Below are 8,379 nucleotides of genomic sequence, written 5' to 3'. Positions count from 1 at the left end.
GTCATCTGGTTGAGAACCCAGCACAATACTCCATTCTTGGGGGGTTGAGGGGGTGTATGCAGTTGGTAAAGACAAAACGCACAAGATGCAACTAGCAAAACAGCAGAAGTAAAAGAAATTTTACAGGTAAGCTTGTAAGAGAAAAAACAAAGGGAAGTTTGGACCACCACTCAAAGATGGGGGGTGTGGGGGTGTGCGCTATCACCAGAGGACCTTAAGGAAGCTGAAGAGTTTAATGTCCTTTTTTCCTCCCTTTTTCATCAATCTTTACTAAAAAGGTCAGCAGCAAGCAGACAGTGCAATTATTACCTGGAAAAAAGGGGTAAAATTTCAGCCTAAAATATGCCAAACTTGCTCGGAGAGTAACCAGTTAAGTGAGATGTTTTACAGTTGCCTGAGCCTGATCAACTTCACTCTAGGAGTCTTAAAGGGAGGGGGAAGTAATGGCCGCAGATGTCATATAGCCTGATTTTATTTAATTTTTTGCAAGGCCTTTAGCAGTACTTCCTATAATATCCTCGTGAACAGGCTAGTGAACTGTGATCTAAATGAAACTGCTGTGGGAAGGGGCAGAAGGTCAAGTCTGGTTGGATAATTGTATCCATGGGGTACTTCCATTGTAACCTATCAAAATATGCGTGTTTTGCAAGGAATTCAGCGGGCCTTGGTCCCAGAACAAGTTTTATTTGATGTTTCCATTGAAGGCATAGAAGACAGAATATGAAGTGGGATTATTAAACTTGCAGATGGAGCAAGGAAAGACTGCAGATGTTATAGATGCTAAAAGATCAGAATTTAAAATGATCTTGAGAAACTGAAAGAAGTCATCTAAAATGGATGGAATGGAGTAGTGCAAAATGCCATGCTTGCACAGAAATACTTATCTGTACTTGCATAACTGTCTAGGTACCAGTTCAGAAGAGAAAAATCCAGGGACTATGGTGGAACAAGCTGAACATGAATGGTGAAGCCCTCACATTGGGATGTCTAACGGGTCTTAAAGACTACTGAAAGAGTCCATGTGGGCTGATCCCCACTGCTAAAGACTCACCTGGAAGACGGTGTCCTGTTTAGTGCACTGCACTTCAAGAAAGATATGAACTAAGAGGCCAGAGGGGAGCAGCAAAAATGGACAGAGGTCCAGAAAACATGAGGGAAGACTACAAGAAATGGTGGGGGGAGCTTTGCTGAAGAAGTAACAACTGAGAAGAAGGAAGGTTAATAGTCTTCAACTAAAATGCTGCTGCAAAGAATAAGGAAATAGTACATTCTTAGTGGAAAGATCATGAAGAATAAAACATAAAGAAGCATAAAAGAAACAGCTTGGGAGGTTTAGATTAGGCATTGGACAAAACTTCAGTATCAGCAATAAGATACTGTAGCTTGGGGTGATGTGATTGTAACTTGGTCTTGAGATAGACAAATGGAATTAAGGATTTCTCCAGATCCCCTCCACTGAAAGCCTGTCTCTCAGTGAGTCTATGACTGTCAACACCTGGTGGGTTCCAGAGCCAAGAGCCAAACACAGGAACTGAACAAGGGAGGCTTGTGCTCAGCTCCAGGTCTTGGAGAAGTCTTCTCCAAGATCACAGACCATCCTCCTCTGTCCCGGCTGTAAGCCTTTCCTCTTCCCCTTATCATCTCTGTAGACTCTTACTGAGTCAGCCATATTCCAGTTTTCCCCTGATCCATCTAGATGTCAGTTTTACACCTCCTTACCATCATAACCCATTTTCCTTCTTGAAAGCCCCTGAAAACTTGTCATTTCTGCCTTCCAGTCAGGCAGTTCTTCAGTCCCAGAGGACAGCAGCCGTTTGGAGCAGCCTGCAACCAGCAATGTCCTGCTCAGTCCTCTCAGGGTACGCTCACTGTCAACAGTATCTAAGCGCAAAACCCTACCAAGGTTCTAGTCAGCATGTTCAAAACATGATTGTCGAGAGCCAGAAGCAAACACTTTGAACCAGAACAGGAGAAAAAAGCATATCCCTGACTCTAAGATAATGCTTTGCTTTAGGATTCAAGTCCTAGCTCTGGAGCACAGAGATACCAAAACTTCTTCACAAAAAAGAACAACAGTAAAAAGACTGGTAAGAGTCTTTAAAATGACAAAGTGGATTTCTAGCCCTGTTTTCAGCAAATAGTCAACTATTTTTGTTGACACTGAGAATATAGTGTAAGAGCATCCACACTAAGTCAAAACAAAGGTCCATCTAGCCCAACAGCTTGCTTCAAATAGTGGCCAAGAACAGATGCTGATGGAATAACAAACAGAGAAAGTGTAGTGTCATACTTCTCCCAAATACACACACAGGATCCAGCAATTTGTAGGTCGGGGACTTGACTTCAACAACAACAAAGCCAACTAAAGTCAGGAGCTCAGAAAGATCAAGGCTTAAATGTTAAAGTCTGGCAACACTATTAATTAAAAACAAGGTTATATGGGACATAGGCAATGTCCCCTGGTCAATCGTACGTGCTGGGCAGACTTTACTGCTGACATTGCTATGCCATAACCTTCAGTACAAGCTAAGGGGATGATGCAGTGGGTAAGTAGTGATCCCAGGAGACCACATTAATGCACTGGTATAGCACAACTATACAGTTTCCAGATGTCACATTCCTCTTATTTAAAGTGAGAGACACTGACAGTTGTCTAATGAATCTGTTTGCCTCTGTTTTTTGTCACACTTCAAGAACTGCCTTTAAAAATGACCCAATTATGAGAAAGCCCTAAGTATATATTTTGAAATAAATCCTCTTTAAGAATAGTAACATTATGCCTCAGAACTTATTTTGTTATAAAACCAGAAATAAGCCACAAAACCTATATGCTGAAAAATAATATTGACTTAAGTCTCATCATGTGCGGCTCACAGCCATCAGAGACTGACACATTGGCACAAATCATGGCAGGTATGATTTTTTTTTTGACCCGGGAAAGAGCACTGGGATGAGTAGAATGAGATTTGAATGCTGGTAGTTCCCTTTGGGAGAGGTCTCCAGGGACTGTGCAGAAGGGACTGTAAAGCCATGCTGCCAGCCTCAGCATGGATTGCAGTGGGAGTCAGGAAACACATGGGTGAGGATTTTAGGCAGCAGTACATGCAGAGAAGGAACGTGTCTGTTTAGGATACATGCAGGGTTGTTTAGAAACCTTACATATGCTGCCGTAAATTTATGAGCACGTTGGCACTGACTAGTTGAGTTAAGATCTCCAAAGAACACATTACACATATACATATACACACTGAGGCGGGAACCACTTTCAGTAACCAAATAATTCTGTCACCAGACAGCCTAAAACTATTCAAAGGCACCCGTTCTAGCCAAGACCAACAGATTTGAAATATTTTTTGAATCTCTAGGCAGCTGAATTTTCAGGATACGACAAGCCAAAAAGTCTTTAGGAAACTCTCCAAGCAGATGATCTCATTTTTTTTAGCCATCATCTCTCTTAAACACCTTGACCAGTTTCCTTCAACTCTTCCAAAAAATCTGTCCCAGAATAAGATTATGCCTGTGAAGTTGTAGGTGTATAGGGCTAATTTTGGCAAAGTGAAAACCAGGAATAAAATCAAGTTTATAATGGAAACTTAAGGACATCTGCAGTTTACTCAGTACTGTTCAGTGTGATCTATATAATGCATGATATTTCCATTGTAGCAAAAATATAACGTGCTTTTATTATCACCAAGGGAAAAGACCGCTTCCTCCACATGAGGTCCTACCTATGAGACAAAAAGACCTGGCAGGTCATGCAAGTATTTTTGCTTCCTCCACTAAAATGTTTATAGGATCCAGGTTCATTTCCTAAGGTCTGGCTTGAGGATTTGTGCCGAGTATTACACCATGTTGGCAGTGCAGAATAATGACAATTTCTGACTGCAGATGTGTCTCTACCGCAGACCTTACTAAAAATTGCAGCATGGCACTGACATACCCAGCAAGCTTTAAATTAGCCAGCTAAGGTACTGCTAACACTATGGCAATGCCGTTATAGAATACAAAACCCACTATAAAAGGGGAGTACGGTAAGTGGTCGGATATTTTTTGCAGGCCATCCTGAACACTGTCGTCCTGGGATAATGTTACTAATTGGGCCCAAGCTATCTAGTTTAATGGCAATTTAGGTTTGCCAGAGCAAGCTGTAAATCATCTGAAGGTCTGGTAGTGTGGGTAGTTAAATGAAAATATTCTGTGTGCTTGTAAAGTTTGCCTCTAGATAGCTCCTAAAATTCACATTGATGCCCAGTTTGGGAAAACACAGCACACACAGAGGTTTTACTGAGGTCTGGAAATTTTCTGGGTTGTGCAATGGTTAAGGAAAAACTCCTCTAGGGACCTTACACAAGCCTTCTCAGATTCCTGTGGCAGTTAGAGGTCCTTTCTTAAGGGCTTGTAAAGCTCACTCTAATAAAAATATCTGTAGAGAAAGAGAAAGGGTTACATAGGCTGTAGATCAGAGAGCACATTTCCACCCAGGGTGCAATTAGCTGATGCTGCTGATTTCTGGTCACCAGATGGCCTCCTGACACAACCACCTCACCTGGGGACAACTCAATTCAGCCTGAAAGCTCTTCCTGTTGACCTCTTCCAGTATTGTTTGGAAGTGCAGAGAAAAAAAAAATATTCAGTGGACCAAATCAAAGTATTTATTCTAAAAGCTGCCCAACTGACTCATCTCCAGGAACTAGCAACTTCAGCCTGATGCTCAGACCAGCAAGGAGATCTGAAAATGTGGTCCTAATTCCATATGACAGGGAATGCTGGTCAGAAATACGACAGACAACAGTGGAGAAGGTAAAGGGTAAGCAGAGGAGAGCTACAAGCCATCATACATACCCAAACCCGAGATATTCTCAAACTTAACCCATTAGATGCCATCTTTCCAAATTGTGGTCCCTGGTAGCATAACCTCAGTCTGCTTAAAACAACTTCTGTCAGCAGCATGGGCTACAATATGGGACTAAGTATGTCAGGGGACTAAAGCACAGCCTCAAAAGACATTGGCCATTTTGGAAAAGGTTAGAACTGTCAAAAATGCGTACCAAGTTGAGAGCCTTGGACATGGAACCTCTTGCACTCAGGCTGTTTAGCTGCAACTCCAACCTCAGCCTGAACACTGACCACTGGGGAGCATCTAGCTCCAGATGTTTTTCCTGCTCCCTCAGGAAAGAAGAAATGTACAGTTAGTCTCTGAAAATTTGTGTCCAAGTGACTTTTCAGTGATACATGAGCTTGGAAATGCCATGACTATTCATCTAGGCCTTTCTACACACAAAACTTTGGTTTGTGGTGACATACGGCATGGAAAATTTCAGCTCAAGTGGCTGAAGCCTAGCGAAATTATAAACAATTGGAAACAAGGCCTTCTAATGGAAACTGTTAGACAGCATTAGCTATTGGGCCACTGTCATCTTCATAGCCAGAGAGTGATTTAATCTGTCAGTTATGTGAGCACTAGGAGTGATGAATAGGTCTTCATATTCATTCACAGCAAGTACATACCCAGAATGACATATGATGTGGGGGTTTTTCTGTCTGATAGTCCACTGGATCTCTAAAGAGCTGGGAGTTTGCACAACACAGCTATCCAAAGCAGTTCCACAAAAGATACCATCCACATGCAGAAAGGAGGATTCCTATGGTGGCTTGACTAGTGTCCCTCCTCCCCAATTTAACTTGTCCATCCTTACCTACGCAACTTAAAAGCCCCGTGTCAACAAAGGAATTCAGTTTTTTTGTCCTCAGTTTTAGCTATCCCCGATGGCCACACTTATAATCAGGGTGGCACAGGGGCACAAATGCAACTTGTCCATGGCTGCCAGCACAAGGTAGCATGGCCACAGGGCTCTTACACAGAGCCAAAGCCACTTAGACTTGCCAAGGCCATGCTAGCAGCCCAGAGTTTTTGGGTGACCACACTCCCAGAGGTGCTCAGCTGTGCTGACAGCACAGGGAATGGAGCAGGGGCACAGGGCTGCCCAAGCCAGGTGACTCCTTTTGCAGAACAACTTCTCCACGCTTTATCGGTCAGCGCAGTTTTCTGCCTCCTTTTGTTCTGCAGCGCCACAAAAGTCTGAAGCAGGGCCAGAAACTCATGTCTTGTTTTTACCTGGAGTAACTGAAAACAGATTATGCTCTATTTTATGTTCAAAAAAAGCCTTTAAATAAAGCTGGTTACAGCTCTGCCAAGCTCTGGTGGGCATAGTGGTTCACTCTTCCCTGGCAGCTGCCTGGGCTGGAAACTGGCTGGTATAATCCCCTGTGGAATAGGGCCACAGGCGGACAAGAGTGAGGTTTGCCATCTGGTCAAGGTCATTTATTAGCCTGGCTTTTCTAATCCTCAGGAAGCCGGTGGCAACTAGTCCTAAGCCAAACTCCTTCTTCATTGCCATAGATACAAATGCTAACGTACACGGATTCAAGCAAAATGAGATGATTGTAAAGCTTCCAAGGATATTTCCAAATGCCAGCCAAAAACTCTCTGAAAAGTCTCAGTTTGAGGTAGATTACTACATGCTACCCTACAACCCCTCCTCCCAGGACAGGTGCAGCTTCTGAACTCACCTGTGTTCTAACTGGTATGAAAAACTGGAGTCTATCACTGGCCACACTTAACACATCCCATTTCATTTTGGCACCACCCCCAAAGATTATTTCTACCATTCAGATTACTATGGCCTATTTATTTTTCTCTTATTCTTGTGATCAGTTATTTCTTAGCACTTAATCCCAGTGTGGACAAGGTGGTCAGGCTTTGTTTGCTCAGTCAGACCCTAAACAGCAGGAACGATGTTTTTACTCTCACTTTTCACTTCCTGAGCTGTCCTTAAATGTACGTACTCTTGACTTTTAAGGGTGAGCTGATCCTAAGAGGAGGCACAGCAGAGAAGAAATCTGTCTGGGTCCCCCATATGACAGGGAGTGGTGATGTACACTTTGGATGGAATAGGGCACAGCTGCCTCCACCAGATCTGTGCTGGGGAATTGTGATGTTACGGCCACAACATGAAGGCTTGACTCCCTGCTCTCTTGCTGAATTGTCCTGCCCCAGCAGAGCGTGGTGCTACCAGTGAGCCACAACCAGAAAATGTGGGGGAATCTTTCCCTCTCCCATTTTTCTGCAGGTCAGACCTAGGTTTCTGGGTAGCACCTTTCCTCCATCCTCAGTGAGCAGCTGGACCTAGGGCCCTGTCCATCTCTACTTTGGAGGACCATGAAAGGTTTCGATGGTGTTGCCCATCACTACCAGAAAGCAAACCACGCCCCTCAGCCGCAAGATTGTCAGGGCTGGTTCCTAACTTCTATCTTATCTGGTCACTGCAAAAGGAATTGTTGAAGTGCTGGCAAGCCGTGAACTATGAGTAGGCACTTAAATCCATCCCTATTCAGTGAAATGACAGGAATGAAGTGCTTAGAGCTAAGTGTGTGCTTAAGTGCTTCACCGAAAGGCATAGACCTTGAACTGAGGCTGTTGTCAGAGGACAGGAGATACGGGAAGAAGGGAAGGTTCGCCTACTGCTGTTACTTCGGAAGGCACAGGAAGGGGTCTACTGTCCAACACGAGTGAAGTCGGCTGCATTCGGGAATCATCAGACCAGAGGTGAAGTTAGACAGGAACACTACACAGGGGTAGCATTTGCCATTTAAACATTGCTGAGAAAGACCATGCAGTACTGTACCTGTAAAGATGCAAGTCACTTCAGGCGGTTAATAGGTTCATTGAACAACCATCAACCCGGGTAATTAGAGAGAAGGTACCAGCTTCTCAGAGTGTTCTCCCCTTTTGATAGATGGCTCCCAGAAGTCACGCATGATTTTCACAAGGCGAGATAATAAGCTGTCAGTTGTAGGAAGCCTAGAGTGAACCACACAGAAAATCAACATGGTCTGAAAACAAGAAACATGTCAAACTGCAAAACCAGTGTCTGTTTTTAAAAATAAAATAAGGGAGTGATTTGAACAAGCAAGCATTGACTTACAAGTGATATTCTAGTCATTGACAAAGTAGGAGTAAAATATCTATTTGTGTGATTCCAGAGTGATTCAATAGGAAACATGTGAAAATTAACTCTTTATATGAGTTTGCCCAGCATCATCCCTTGCTTTCCAGGCTGCATGACTTCATCCTCAGCTCCTCTTCTTCCCTGTAGACATCAAGTTAGAGAGAATAAGGAGGAGAAAAGGAGATTGCAGGACAGTGAGGTGGGAGGAAATCATAGAGGAACAATATGTAATACTTCTGTATGTTATACCCCATATATCACAGAATCCTATGTTGCAAGGGACCTCAAGGATCACCTGGTCCAACCTTTCTAGGTAAGAGCACAGTCTAGACAAGATGGCCCAGTACCCTGTCCAGCTGAGTCTTAAAAA

The sequence above is a fragment of the Egretta garzetta genome, unplaced genomic scaffold, assembly GCF_000687185.1.
Source record: "Egretta garzetta isolate BGI_Z169 unplaced genomic scaffold, ASM68718v1 scaffold123, whole genome shotgun sequence".
Classification (NCBI taxonomy): domain Eukaryota; kingdom Metazoa; phylum Chordata; class Aves; order Pelecaniformes; family Ardeidae; genus Egretta; species Egretta garzetta.
The sequence above is the reverse complement of the archived record's forward strand: the minus strand, read 5'-3'. Positions refer to the sequence as shown.